The sequence below is a fragment of the Epinephelus lanceolatus genome, chromosome 12 (genome assembly GCF_041903045.1).
Source record: "Epinephelus lanceolatus isolate andai-2023 chromosome 12, ASM4190304v1, whole genome shotgun sequence".
NCBI classification, from domain to species: Eukaryota; Metazoa; Chordata; class Actinopteri; order Perciformes; family Serranidae; genus Epinephelus; species Epinephelus lanceolatus.
This window is the reverse complement of record NC_135745.1, coordinates 5,495,353-5,509,700: the sequence shown is the minus strand read 5'-3', so window position 1 is coordinate 5,509,700 and position 14,348 is coordinate 5,495,353.

Below are 14,348 nucleotides of genomic sequence, written 5' to 3'. Positions count from 1 at the left end.
TTGAAAGCTTAGTGGCGGTGACGTCAAGAGTCATGTGACCATGGAGTAGTCATGTGACCGTGGAGTAGTCATGTAGTCCATTAAAGCCTAACGTTAGCTTTTTACTTGTGGCGATCGCATTTAAGCTTCAAATGCGGTATGAAAGGTGTTCATATGTGAAGATCTTGCTGAACAAAACCTGTAAGTATCATAAACTTGTGTTAGCCACAGAGCCTATTTTCTGACATAATCCAAAACGCAATCACATTCACTTTCTCTTCCAGGAACCAGCGCGATGCTAAACTTCCGGGTTTTGATGTCAGCCCTGGCACACTCTATAGGTCTGTAATCTAAACAGACAGATCGGATATTTCCTGGCAATCCACGTCGTACGTCATGAATAATGCGACGACAGCGCATTTTGATGACGTGCTCATGAGCGAGGGAAAGGAAGGAAAGCCGAATAAATCGTACGTTAATCAAAAACTATGAACCAAAAAAAGCACAATCTATCTATCTAAGACAAACCGCTTGATCCCCGTCTCCAGTGTACCAGCAGAGAACCTGCAGAACCGAATCAGCGAAAAAACACCGGGCTACACAGCCTCTCTACCTGAGCAGCTGAAGCTGCGGCTCGCACCCTCAACACACAGACACACAGACGGTGCTTCTGCATGCCAGCCAAACGTGTGCGCAACTGGGAGAAATAAAAATGTGAGGTGTACGCTGCTTTTCTATCTTTTTTTAGTGATGCGCGGGTCGGCTCTGATAGCACCCAAATCAGCATGTACGCATCAACCATCCAGCCTCACCCATCTGCAGCTGCACGGATATTTCCACCGCTCTGTGTAGGCTAAGTTTCCTTTTAAATTATGTGGAGCAGCGCCAGCTTTCCAGGTGATTTATTCTTTAACGATTTACTTAAAATATTTAAAGTTGGTCCTTAAAATTGCTCTCAGTAATGTAAACATTTCCATGCACGCAGTAGTGTCACTGTAGCAAACACTGTAGGACATTTACACAGTGGTCAAGAGCGCTGGACCGGAAGTGTCGCACAAAAAACGGAAGCTGGCTGCATTCTGTTTTGCCTCCGTGTTTCCGTGAAAAATAAGGTGAATAGAACATGTAAACAGCAGTCAGGAAAAATCGGATATAGGCAACAAATCGGAATTGGGCATCAAGACATGGTAGTGTAAAGGCAGCCATACTGAACTGAACCATACTGGACTGCTTGGTGGAAATGGGGCTTAAGGTACCCACAAACTTCAACCCGGGGTCCCCTTTTTACACATACAGTGCTGATCGTCCAAGAGCTTCATCATTCATGTCAAGTGTTTTTATTCTAGAAAGAAGAGTTCCATTGTCAACTCTCACCTGACTTTTGCAGATCTAGTCTCTTTATCAAATCTGATTCAGGTATAAAACACACCTATTATTGAAACAAGATCTCCTAAAGACAGAACATAAAGGACTTTTGTCTTTGCCAGTGTACCAAATTTTACCTCAAGCAGCTCTCAAACACTGAATGGTAGATGGAAACCCTGAAGTATATGTAAAGTAAAAAGCTGGCACTGGATCAAACCTGACAGGCAATCTTCTTTAACACTGTGAATCCTAAATTACAGCCCTGCTACTGAACGTCAAGGTTAATTCCCTCACCCAGTGTAATGAAATGATTCCACATGACACCTCCAATTGGTGCCTTTGGAGCCCTGCCCACCAGAGGAGCTCCCTGTTACACAGACTTTAAGATAGACATAAAATGGAAATGAAATTGGCAAGGCTGCATTCACCAGGAAAATGACTTTTTTGTTGTAAAAAATCCCTGCAGCTCTGTGTTGTTGTGTTATTAATTATTATAATGGTGACTGAAAAATAGAAGAACAAAAACAAAAAAAAGAATACAATCAAACACTTCAAACACGCTTCATTTGTCTCACTATATATCATATGTTAAACAAAACATTTAAATTTAAAGGTACTTATGAGTATGCCCAACAAGACTGTAATATTTGGATGCTGAGACACAGTAAATCTGGGAGTGAGCCAGCTGTCATGTTTATTTGGCAACCAATATGCCATTTTCCTGCACCCCCTCTCTCCATGCTCCACCAGTTTAAGTACCCCCCTTACCCCCAACCATCCCCCCAAAACCATCCAAATACCCTCCCTCCTCCTCAGCTCCTTCCCTCCCATCACCCTGTGTCTTTTGTGTTCAGTGCCATCAGGCAGATAATGTCACAGACAGCCAGCTTCAATGGCTCTGTACCTAAATGTAGTTAAACTGACATGTCTCTTATTCTCTCTGTTTGGCCTTCTATCCATACCATGCTGGTGCTTTCCATCTCTGTATGTTATTTGAAAAAAAATATTTGGGGTGGATTTATTTGAAAATGTCAGAAACTGTTTGGAGAACACTGGGAATTGTGGAAAACAGCATTTAGAAAACAATGACACAGACATGTTCACCAGCAACTGGAATGAAGTGGAATGCATTAAACACCAGACAAACATGGACTCTCAATTGTTGTACAAACAACATGGTTAGGTTTAGAAAAAGATCATGGCTGGGCAAACTCAATTTCCTGGGTCAAAGTGCTGTGTTTGACCCATCCACCACCATATGCGGACCTTATTGCACATGGGAGAAAATCCCATGAAAGCCCTACATGGCAGAAAGTTTAATTTTTATGGCCTGATAACGGCCTTCTCTACCTAAATTTAGGTGTGGCAGGCCCCTACTAACCCAGATCTAAAGGCCCAGACATCAGAGAAGTAGTAGTGACTAAGGCCGACTGTTGCGTCGCCTCATGTCACCTGTGCCTTGGCTCTTGAGCACGCTGCAAAGACTACAGCCAACGGCTGACTGGCATGTATGTCCTGCGCCTGTGTGAGAGGAAATAATTCTCCATAGCAGCAGGTAGTCTGTAACTGTCATTCAAAAGGGGAAACTGGAAGACCATGGGTGGATTGAAGACACTAGTTAGCCAGTTAGCACATTAACTGCACAACACTACTGTATGTACCGTGTACTAGCAAATAGTAACACAAACAATTACAAACCATTTCTGCTATAGAGCTCAAATCAAGACAACAATGAACAAATGGGTCTTTAGCTTTGCTTTTAATACATCAACTGAACATGCCTGCCTAATAGGCCTACCAATAGGAAGATTGTTCCACAAGGCTGGTACACAAAATGAAAAAGCATGCTCACCATCAAAAGGAATACTTCACTGCTCCAAATGATCATTTGTATATTGATTACTCATCCTGTGTTACATTGAATTTGTGAAGAAAACATTTTTTCTTTCATGCCTCCACAGTGAGAGAAGAATCCAAAAGTGGAGAAATGTTTTGATGAATTGAAGTCATAGCAGTCTGCATTTAATAACAGCAAAACCACATCAAAACATCCAGATACAAAATCTCACACATCTCCTGCAGTTAAATCCAAATTGAAATGTATTTATGCTCCCCTCAGTAATTTTATGTCACTGAACACAGGAGTTGCTGGTCTGTCACTGCCTCAATCAGATAGTTTGTTTGTGTAATGGTGTGACTTCCGTGTTTTAAACGGTTAGTTCAGATTCAGATAAGTCACACCATGACACAAACAAACTACCAATCAAGGGAGTGGAAGACCAGCAGGTAAAATTGCTGTTTTTGTCACCAATGAATTGGTTCCAAAACCAAAAAGTTGGTTACCAGCTAAAACCAAAAAGCAGCAGTTTTTCCTTGACCTGATGTGTAAATCATGATGATACCAGTGGGCGTGTCATATTCTACAAGATGGAAAGATAGGATGAAGAAGGCAGTATTGGAGAAGTCAAGTGAGAAATCATCAAACAAAAAAGAGTGTGTAGCTGTCTCATTATTCATTGGTTCATGCTTATTCTTTGGGTAAAAAATAATATCTGTGACAGAAAAAAAGTTCACAGGTTATCAATGCTATCCACGATTTGCTACTACTGTTTACTGCTGTGAACACAGACACATCCTTTATTACAATGGTTCCACGCAAATCTGGTGAAAACGCAGGCTGGTTTGCCAGATAGCACCAAGGTTCCAAGAATGTTGAAAGGGAACTGTTCAAGAACCAGCACTAATTTGGAGGATAAGGGGTTTGAGTGGTAACAGTTAGACACAGTTAGAAGTCCAGTTGCAGAATGTTCTTTTTAACTTGTGTGTTCCTTTATTCAGCTTGAATAATTAAACCCCCATTGCATTTTTTTACTGTGCATCCATGTGAATATAACAGGCTGTAAACCCCAAACACAACCACATTTTTCACTATTCTGTCTTACATGTGTCCGACAAAACAGACATGCTTCAGGTCTGATCAACACAGCTGTCTACATCAGCCATGTAACACTGTACACTTCAAGTGCATAGCAACCTAACCCAAAGTGAGTAAATATAGGTTTATTTGATCTACAGACCTGTTGTCACGCTCCTTTTGTCTTTAATATAGCAGGAAACCACTATTTGCTATATAAAGATATAGTAGAGTAATGGCATAGTCTGCCATAGTCAGCCAGTGTCTGCGCAGTAGTGATCTCTGCGGTGTTAAGTTCCCACCCAAACACTCACCCAAACCAGTCACGAGCACACTGATTGGCACACACAGCTGTCAATCGTGATGTCATATCCCCTTTTTGTAGAAAAACATAACTAATCAAAACAAAACTTATCAGTAAAATAAACACTTGAACAAAGATTTGCATGGTAAACTGCCTAAAATGACAGAAACCATCTTTCGGAAAAATGTATTTAACATGTACTTTGAGTTTTTAGTTTGGCCCATGTCCTTTTTGCTAACACAAAGCGGGCGAGGTTTAACACCTACAGTGGAGCCAGCCACCATGAAGTGGCCTCACCACTGGGGACCTGTCATATCCTCCATGTTTTTTATACAGTCTGTGGCTGATCTCCACCACTGCTGCTGGTGGTAAAGACCCAAGATTACGAAATGGCAGTGGCACGGAAGCATAAGGCCCACCCTATGCTTTCCACCCACCCCACACGTTAACACTGTAGGCTCTGTCAGCATTGTTGCCATTGTTAGCATTGTTTGAGCTATTAGCACCGTTAGCTGATAGTTGCCAGCTCAACCATATCCATGGTGAGAGCCATGTGCAGGCAATCCCACGTCAGAACTCTGAATCACAAAAATGCTGTGAATGTCACATACAGCTCCTTTAAGTTTGTTTCTAATTTGAGAAAACCAAACTAACCTGTGAGTGGTCACCATCTTGACTAGAAGTGGTTAAAGAATGAAGAAACATCATCTCAACATTGTCAGCCTGTTCCAACTGTCAGATTCTATCGATCCAGTGAGCACACGCAGACTCTGAAACATTTATCTGGAACTGATGCTTCGCTATAGTACCCTTGTCAGTATCAGTAATACACAACATTAACGTCTGCCACCAGACCAAATCAGTGTCCTTTCTTTAAAACATACAGCAGAGGAGAAACAATTATCTTGTCACGCAGGCACCTCATTATACACCACTGAGGAGGTCAATAATCCTTTGAGTAAGGCAGAGTTTATCAGAGCTGCCTTTAGTTTGGATTGAGGAGCTTTGAATTAGCTGTCACTGATAGCTGTCGCAGCTGATCACTGACACACAAAGCCCACTCTGCTGTCAAGGTCACATTGCAACAACGCTGCTTGTCAAGATGATACTAACAATAATGTCATAGATTCATAAAACATCTTAATACAAGAGAAATTAATGTTTTTCTACCACGTTTTGTTTTGTTGCTCTCCACCTCATAATTTGGCATTAAGATGGTACTACACAACAAGATCACAAAATTTCTCCTCTTGAGACTGAAAGTAACACAATCAACTTCTATTGTTGAATAAAATAGTGATTTTCATGTTTTGTCGACCAATCCAACCACCCTGACCTCCTCACTGTAAACCCCAATTCATCCATGACACGAAATTTTAAAGTCTGAAATTTTTAAGTCTACACAATGCCCAAAATGACACAAAAACTTCATGTTTACTTGACACAAAAATATATTCCTTGTGAGCTTGACATATTTTTTTTAGTGAAAGCAACCCTTACCTTTCTGGAAATGTTATGCTTTTCTTTGTTTAGGTTAAAATGCTATTAATAAGCTGATGGCACACTAAAATGTAAGTGAATTCCACCAGAGATAAAAACTCATGATTATACCATTCTCATATGGTTTTGGAGGGAGGTGGAGTTGCAGGAGGAGGGGAATAGGACTTTGGAGGGAGGCGGGAGTTATGGATGTTCAAATTTTTTCTAAGTGCTGTGTGAAATGCAAGAAAGGTAAGAGTAGCTTAAATTTGACTAAAATTTATAAAGCCAATTTGGCCTAATTGATTTAGGGCCAATAAACAACAACACTATTGTTGTGCATTTAACATATTGTGGTGTGTTGGGGCTAAATGGAAGGAGTTTCCCAGCATGCTGTGAGACAATGTGTTTAAGGCCATAAGAAAAAGAAAACTTTGTTTAAATGTGTTCTATATCATTCAGGTTACCCATTATGCAGTAATGCATGTTTTTGTATTTCACACTGGTTCTAATGGGTTACAGTTAATGTTATGGTAAAAGACATGTTGCAGTTAAGTCGTATACACAGTTACTGACTTCCCACCTGTGGAAATGCTGGAGTGCCTTGAATGAAGTTGTACTGACATGAATTCATGAACACTTCCTAGTTAAGAAATCATCTCTTTGCCTACTCCTAGTGGTCAAGAAATCTAAGCTCACCACAATAAATTTACATGGTTCAGCAAAGTCATGAAAAATTATTATAAATTATAAATACTGTGAAAGTGTACTCAATGTGTTTATGTTCATATGACATAGAATGAAATGCTCAAATAACAGGTCATGTGTATTTTGTGTCTGGTGTACTCAGAACATATATGTTACTGTATTGTACCAAACTAAAAGTTTTAGGGGGCCTTGTGAACATCTGATATATACTGATCAATCAATCAATCAATCAATTTTATTTTATTTATAAAGCCCAATATCACAAATCATTATTTGCCTCACAGAGCTTTACGGCATCCCTCTGTCCTTAGGATCCTCGCAGCGGATAACAAAAAACCCTTTAACGGGGAAAAACAATGGTAGAAATCAGTCAGTCAGTTAATGACCACATCAAACCTCCACATGAGTGTCAAAACCAAATAATGCAGTATATATGACCAACTAAAGCAGGGCACAGTATACTCTGGAGAGTAATGTAATATATAAACTATAGTTTATCGGCACAAATAAGACATGGACTGGTCAAATAGCAAAACAGCCAATAAACACACTTTTTTGGACATATCTTTATGGTAAATGGACCTGCAGTTGTGTAGCACCCTGCTAGTCTTCTGATTTCTGAAAGCGCTTTAACACATATGTCATATTCACATATTGGTGGCCTATTGCACCATACAAGGTGCCACATGATACTCAGATTAAACATTCCCATGCACTCACACACAGAGCTATGAGCTAGAGCTATGCCATGCTTTGATGGCAATGGCAAGAAGGAATGCATGCAGTACCTTTATTCATTTGAATCACCCTCATGCATGAATCATACATCAATAATAGCCTTATGCATGATCCATGATGACGAAGATACAGAAAAATAGAAATACATGGCAAAAAAGCATATTGTCAATATTTTAGAGACCCCCCCAAAATTTCAAAAATCATGTTTTCAGGGGCGCTTATGTTTTATTAAGAGGAACGAAGCTCCATCTGGCTCCCCTCGAGTTCACTCCCTGATGTCACCTGAATTCCTCTTTTGCTAGCCATGGACAAGACAATGACTATGCCTGGTGTTGTTGTTCTTGGGAGGACAGTTAATAGTTTTGTTACACTATCAGCTGCAAATATTACATGATATCAAATGGACATTATTGAGAGGTCTTTACAGGTGGGATGACCATGAATCAGTGATAGAAAGCAACTCTTTGTTCCTGTCAGTCCAGACCACAGAGCTGGACTTCACTGACCTGGCTCCACTGGCTGTGTGTATTCAATGTGTAAACTAATCTCAGTGGTGGCATGTATCTGTGTCTATCCTGAGGTATTCATGTTTATCTAGGAAGAAACATAGCCAGAGGGCAGTGAGAAGGACTGAGGCTGAACCAGATGTCAGTACAAACTTTGTTATACACTCTCTGCAGGAGATAATGAAGCCAGTCCCATTCAGAGCTCCTGCCTCCCCCCACCCCACTTATCTGCCTCCCTCCCTCCCTCCTGTGGGACGAGGGCATTCAAACAGACCTGATGGATCCGATAGATATGCTGGGAAGCAGACTCACTCTAAATTCATTGACAGACACATTGATTTAAATGTCACCAGGGCACAGTTACCTCTGCTTCTGTGTTTTTGTTGTTTTCTACAGGCTCCACCACATTCATGCTGTAACTGATCTGTGGCTCTGGAATCACCTCTGATCATTTAGGCAAAAGAATGTTAAGAAGTATAGAATTTCTGGAGACCCTCCAAACCCAAAGTAAAAATAAAAAAGTGAAGTTTATTAATTTGGAAGATAGCTGTATAGTAAGAAATGGATATCCTTTCAGCAAGCTCATAAAATACAGTTATGTGCAGCTCTGCTTTTAGCCAAAGATGCCAAAGAATCACCGTTTTAGAGGTCAGGAATGCCTGCTGTACACAGCCTAGGATAAGGGCCAACAGAAACACTACTGGGAGACAAGAGTTTACCTTCTCATCAAAGCCACTACACAGCAACATTTCCTTATGACTGTCTTACTCTATATCCATTCTCACTCTGACCTTGTCACATATCGATGTTTGGTCATGGACTTTCCACATTGACATATGACATGCAAGGTACTCTGAGAGCGTCTGTTGTTGGTGTTCTGGGACGCCGTGTCAACTCCTGCCTGTTACATGAGATATGAGCTATGAGCTAACTTTGTCCAGATGACAAAGTCAGCTAATTTACTACAGTACTTTGTAACATATCTGTGGTTTGCAGAAATGTACAATGCCAACATTTTCTTCTGGCAACTGGGCTGAAGAGTGGGGCTGCCAACTCTCAAACACTGATCATCACACATCTATTTTCTCATGCATAGGAAAACATATTCATAACTGGTAACAAGCGCATATTAAGATTGGAATGTCATTAATTTTGTATGTATTTGGTCATAAAAGAATTAGCTATATCAAAAATTTGACCTGATAATAGCGCTAAATGAAAAGTAAGCGGATCACTGAAACGAGAATTCTGGTATTTTTTCAAAATGGAACCTGTTTGGCCATGTTTTTGTATTTAAGTGACTGCTGAAGACAACTGTTTCTGAAACTGGCCCAGTATCGAGACAGTATGCTGCAGCTGCAAAGATGAAACAGGCTGCAATGTAACCACTCAACGCACGTGCGCCTCGTCAATATATGTTCATTGAAAGTGCTAGTTTTTGCCACTTCCAAATAAGCTCAAAAATAGCTGCCCACAGACACCATAGCAGGAGATATGATCAACTCTCTGTTTTAGTTAAATTTTGCTATGTGTTTCATGATCAAGAGTGCTTCAGTTGGTTTAAGAGTTGATTGATTTGCAGGATTTATGGAGAGTTATAGGATGACGCTGTGAAACGATTGACTTGACTGTGACGTCAAATCAAAATCAAAAATCCCCAAACAAATATTCCCCAAATAAACAGCCCATTACAAAGACAGACTTCAACAAACAATAAATTAAGATTAACCAAACATATGGCTGTCAAAGACTGTAACCAAATGGTGTCTTCTACGCTCCACACTCACTTCAGCATGCCTGCCTCAATTAAAGGTTCCTGAGATGCCAGTTCAGGTAGCACATTAAAGTGACTCAAATTTTTTTTAACTGAAAAGCACTTGCTAATTAACTCTAACAATGAGTATCTTACAACATCACAGAAGGGACCCTACAGAGACAAAGAAAAAACAGAACCAATGAAAGGTACCAAAAATCTTTTTCTGTTTTGTTTTTGTTTTTGTGTCCAGGAGTCTCGAAAGGAGAAGTCTCTTTGAAATCTTGTGAGAGGTGGCATGTTGCAGAAAGAAAATGGTGGAAAGCTGAGTGAGCGTTGGAGAGAGGAGTGCCGTGAGGAGATTGTTGTGTTGGAGTACAGAAAGCGTATCTTCCTCTTACCTAAAAGAATTCCAGTGTCATGCACTGCAAATTATTAATAATAATTAAGTTACAATATGTACGTAACTGTAACACCCTTATTATGTGGAGTTCAGATGCTTCAATAATTTTGTTTTCACAGTTAGACACAAAAATGTGAAAAATACTGGAGTTTCCCTTTAATGGAAACATTAATATCAATACAAAATGATCTGTAATAGATGTTAAGACATGCAACATGAGAAAAAAAAACTGACCTGCTGCAGCATTTGAGGAAAAGTTGGGGAAAATTATTAGCAACTATCGTCTGGGCCTCATAGATATCTGTATCGAATGTCATGACCGTGACGCTTGCATGGCTAAAAGAATCAGAACAATAATCAAGGTAGAGAATTAAAACTATTCCAGAGAAAACCAGTAAGTTCTGAACTGTATTGCAAAGAGTAATTATTATGTTGTGTGTGAGAACAGTGTCAGCACGTTTGTGTTGCCTGTTTTTGTTTGTCAGTAAATGGATCACATCACACTTGTATGTTCACCTTCACCTTGATCTCACTCTCGTAAAGAGCAACATCAGCCTTTGCCTGTACTTCACACGTACACACATATATACAGTATGCAATGTATATTGCTGGTATGATCCTCAGTGCTGACAGGTCATGATGGTGTAGGAAAGTTCAAGTAACCTCTTAGTTTGGTCTGGATGTCTAGCTAAAGGTCAGCATGCAGCTCTTCATCCGACACCCTCCAACTGAGCAGTGGGCCTCCAAATGACAGTATATACTCTATTTGCCGTAGATTACTCTGTTGAGATAAAAGACACTAATATCACCAGTGCATTCTCCCTGAATTGGTGGCTCTGTTCCTCTAATGTGGAAAATTTGTAATTGTGGTTAAATATCATTTTAGTGATAAATACAACAATCACAATTAGCCACAGGTGTCCTTACTTGAACACAACCCAAATCTGATGTCAGAGAAGATATTGGCACAGCACGTATGCACACACAGGGACAAGCATATACCTAAAACTTTAACATTGCATTCACTCAGCTTTATAGAGTAGGTCCCATGTCATACAGAATCATATAATCATGCCCTCAGGGTGGAGGCAAAACAATGTGTGCAACCCTCGGTCCAGACTATTTACCATGGGAGTCAGGAATATCTAATCGGTCTTCATCCAGAACCTCCTCACCTAAAGCATGCCAGTTCTAAAGAGGAATGTCACCCATTTCCAAAATTTATACATGTTATTACTATAGTCTAAAACAGTCCAAAAATATTAGTACAGGCTACATGAACAACTCTCTCTCAAAGCCAGAAACTAAAGAAGTCAGTCTCAAACTTGTGATATCATTGGGTATAAAATCTGAAGCTGCTTCACAGACAATGAATAATAAGAACCAGACAATTTCAAGCTGGGTTAAAGGAGTCAGGGTATGTTGTGTATGTGAGATGTGTTGTGGAATATGACTTTTTTGCAAGAGTGTGCTTTTGAGTTTTAGTTGGTGTATTGTCAGTAATTTGCTTAAAGGGATGGTTTGAATGTTCTGAATTTAGGTTGTATGAGGTATACAAAGTCAGTATATTTCTTAGAGTAAATATCTGTCGGCATGCCCCCAATTAGCAAGAGTACTGACACGGAAGCTAAGCAATGTCCTGCTGTGGAGGGGTCAGAAACAAAATGGATTTTAGCCACCTAAAAAAAGTCCCACCAAAAAAAAAAAAAAAAAAAAAAAAAAAAATCCATTTAAGTGTACGTTATACTGTGAACATTTTCACTCCTTTACCTTTCCATCAGACAGCCCTTTCAGACAGGGAAGCTGGTGATTGCTTTAGATACCAAGCTATGCTCTTGTCAAAGCCTCCAGACTTCATAGAGAAAAACAGTAATTTTACCTTGTTGAACACAAGAGCTGCTGGTTTCTGCTGCATCAGTCAGTTAGTTTGTTTATTATATTTTGTGACTTTGGTGAATCTTAACCTTTAAACTCTAAACTCACACAATAACACAAACTAACTAGTTTAACTGATGGAGGCAGCAGTTGAACAGCAGCTCCTGTGTGTTAAATTACTGTTTTACTTAAAGGAGAAGTCCGGTGCACTTTGAGGCCCATTTCTGGGTTGTTTATGATGAAATAGAGTGGCTAAGACCAAAATAGTGATGATTTCTTATTTTCTGAGAATTTGGCTTTCCCCTGCCTGGCTTAACAATGCTGTCTATGGTCATGTGTGAATCTGTCCTGAAACCACCCTAAATGTTTGTTTTCAAAGCCATGAAACTCACCGAGTGGTCAGTGGTGTTCGCTGATGTTCTGACACAAAAATCGTAGCAATCTGTGGTTTCCATCCGTGTTTTCGCTATTCATCTCGATTGTGGAACTATTTTTTCAGCTGCCTCACACCCGTGTGTAAACTTCTGCTTGATCATTCGTTTGACCCTGAAGCGCTATACACTAGAAAGATATATATTGAAAACCAATGGATTAGACAAAATGTCAAATAAATCATCATGGAAACCACAGTTTAGTACGATTTTTATGTCAGAACATCAACGAACACCACTGACCACTTGGTGAGTTTCATGGCTTTGAAAACGAACGTTTAGGGTGGTTTTAGGACGGATTCACACATGGCCATAGACAGCATTGTTAAGCCAGGCAGGGGAAAGCCAAATTCTCCGAAAAGGAGCAGTCGTAAAAAATTTTGGTCTTAACCACTCTATTTCATCATAAACAACCCAGAAATGGAGCTCAAAGTGCAAAATACCAGACTTCTCCTTTAATAGAGTCTGGCTTTTGAAAAAAAAAAAAAAAGTAATATAATGGCTTCAGGTCCCCATTAACAATTGCTGTGTGGCAGTAAGGTAAAGCAGGGAAAATATATAGGCCCCCCTCCATAGCAGTACATAGCTTAGTTTCTGTGTTGGTACTCCTGCTGCTTCCTCAAACTGTGGGCCGACAGACTCTATACACTGACTGTGTTTAAGTAGCTCATATGACCTAACTTCAAAAGATCTAAACTATCCCTTTGAGTGAATTATTGACAATTCACCTCCTAAAACTCTCTCACTCTTGCAAAAAATAAAAAAGTATTATTTGTCAAAACATCTCACATACACAACATACCATGACTTCTCCCAGCTTGGATTTGTTTGGCTCTTAGTTATACCACACTCTACTTCACACCATTGCATGTCATGTTGTACTGGGTACATTTTCATCTACCTGCGCAATGAAGACCTTGATGTTATAGATGACATTCAATTAGTAGAAGGGAAACCAGGTCAGATCCCCCTGTGAAGACGCCACCTGGCTCCCTGTTTAATAGTCACACTCATATAGTCATACATGGACACACACACACAGGTGGGAAAGACTTACAGTGTGTTGTTTGATTAACCTCGTGTGGAGGTGAGCTTTTGAAATAGTTCCTCAAGAAGATTCATAGTTTACAATCACGAAGTACATTGGCCCTGAGGGTTAAACACAACATTTCAGAAAACACATTTCACAAAATATTTCACAAAATGCAACATTTTAGAGACCATTACAATATTTCAATTTAGCTGTGTTTTGTAAAATGTTATGTTTTTTGATGTTGTGTTAACTGAAATATCAGTGATTAGTGAAATGCTGTTGTGTTTTGTAAAACCGTTAAAAACGACATCATGGTTTGGCTTTACATTTATATGGTGGGCAAGCACCAGCCTCCCAGGTGGTAGTCCGGGGTTTGTTGGACCCATCCACTTCACTTTCCACCCACCCTGTAGGATTTTTTCAGCTCCTTATTACATCATTACTGGCCATGTTTCAAACTGATGCATAGAGTGCCGAAGTCACGCCCTTCCGGTGAAGCTCATGGGACCTTAGATCGGAAAAAATATGAATGGCAGTGAATGAGGAGAGAAATATTATCTTTTGGTCCCGTTTGAGTTGTGACATTAAATCCAAATATGTCGTTAATGAATTTAAAACATTAATTTTAAGGTCAAGAAAGTCATACTTTGTGGTAAAACTACTGAGATGTAAGCTTTTGAAAAAATGTAATTAGAAAGACTACACAGGAGGCGGTCGCGTATGTGACATCATAGCTTTCGCTCGCTTCCAGCAGCTTGGAGTGATGTCAGCCTGGCACAAAACACACAGACATCTTCAATCATAAATCGATTAATCATAAAACAGTGGAATTTCAGCGGGGAGGCCAAGCTGCAGGAAGC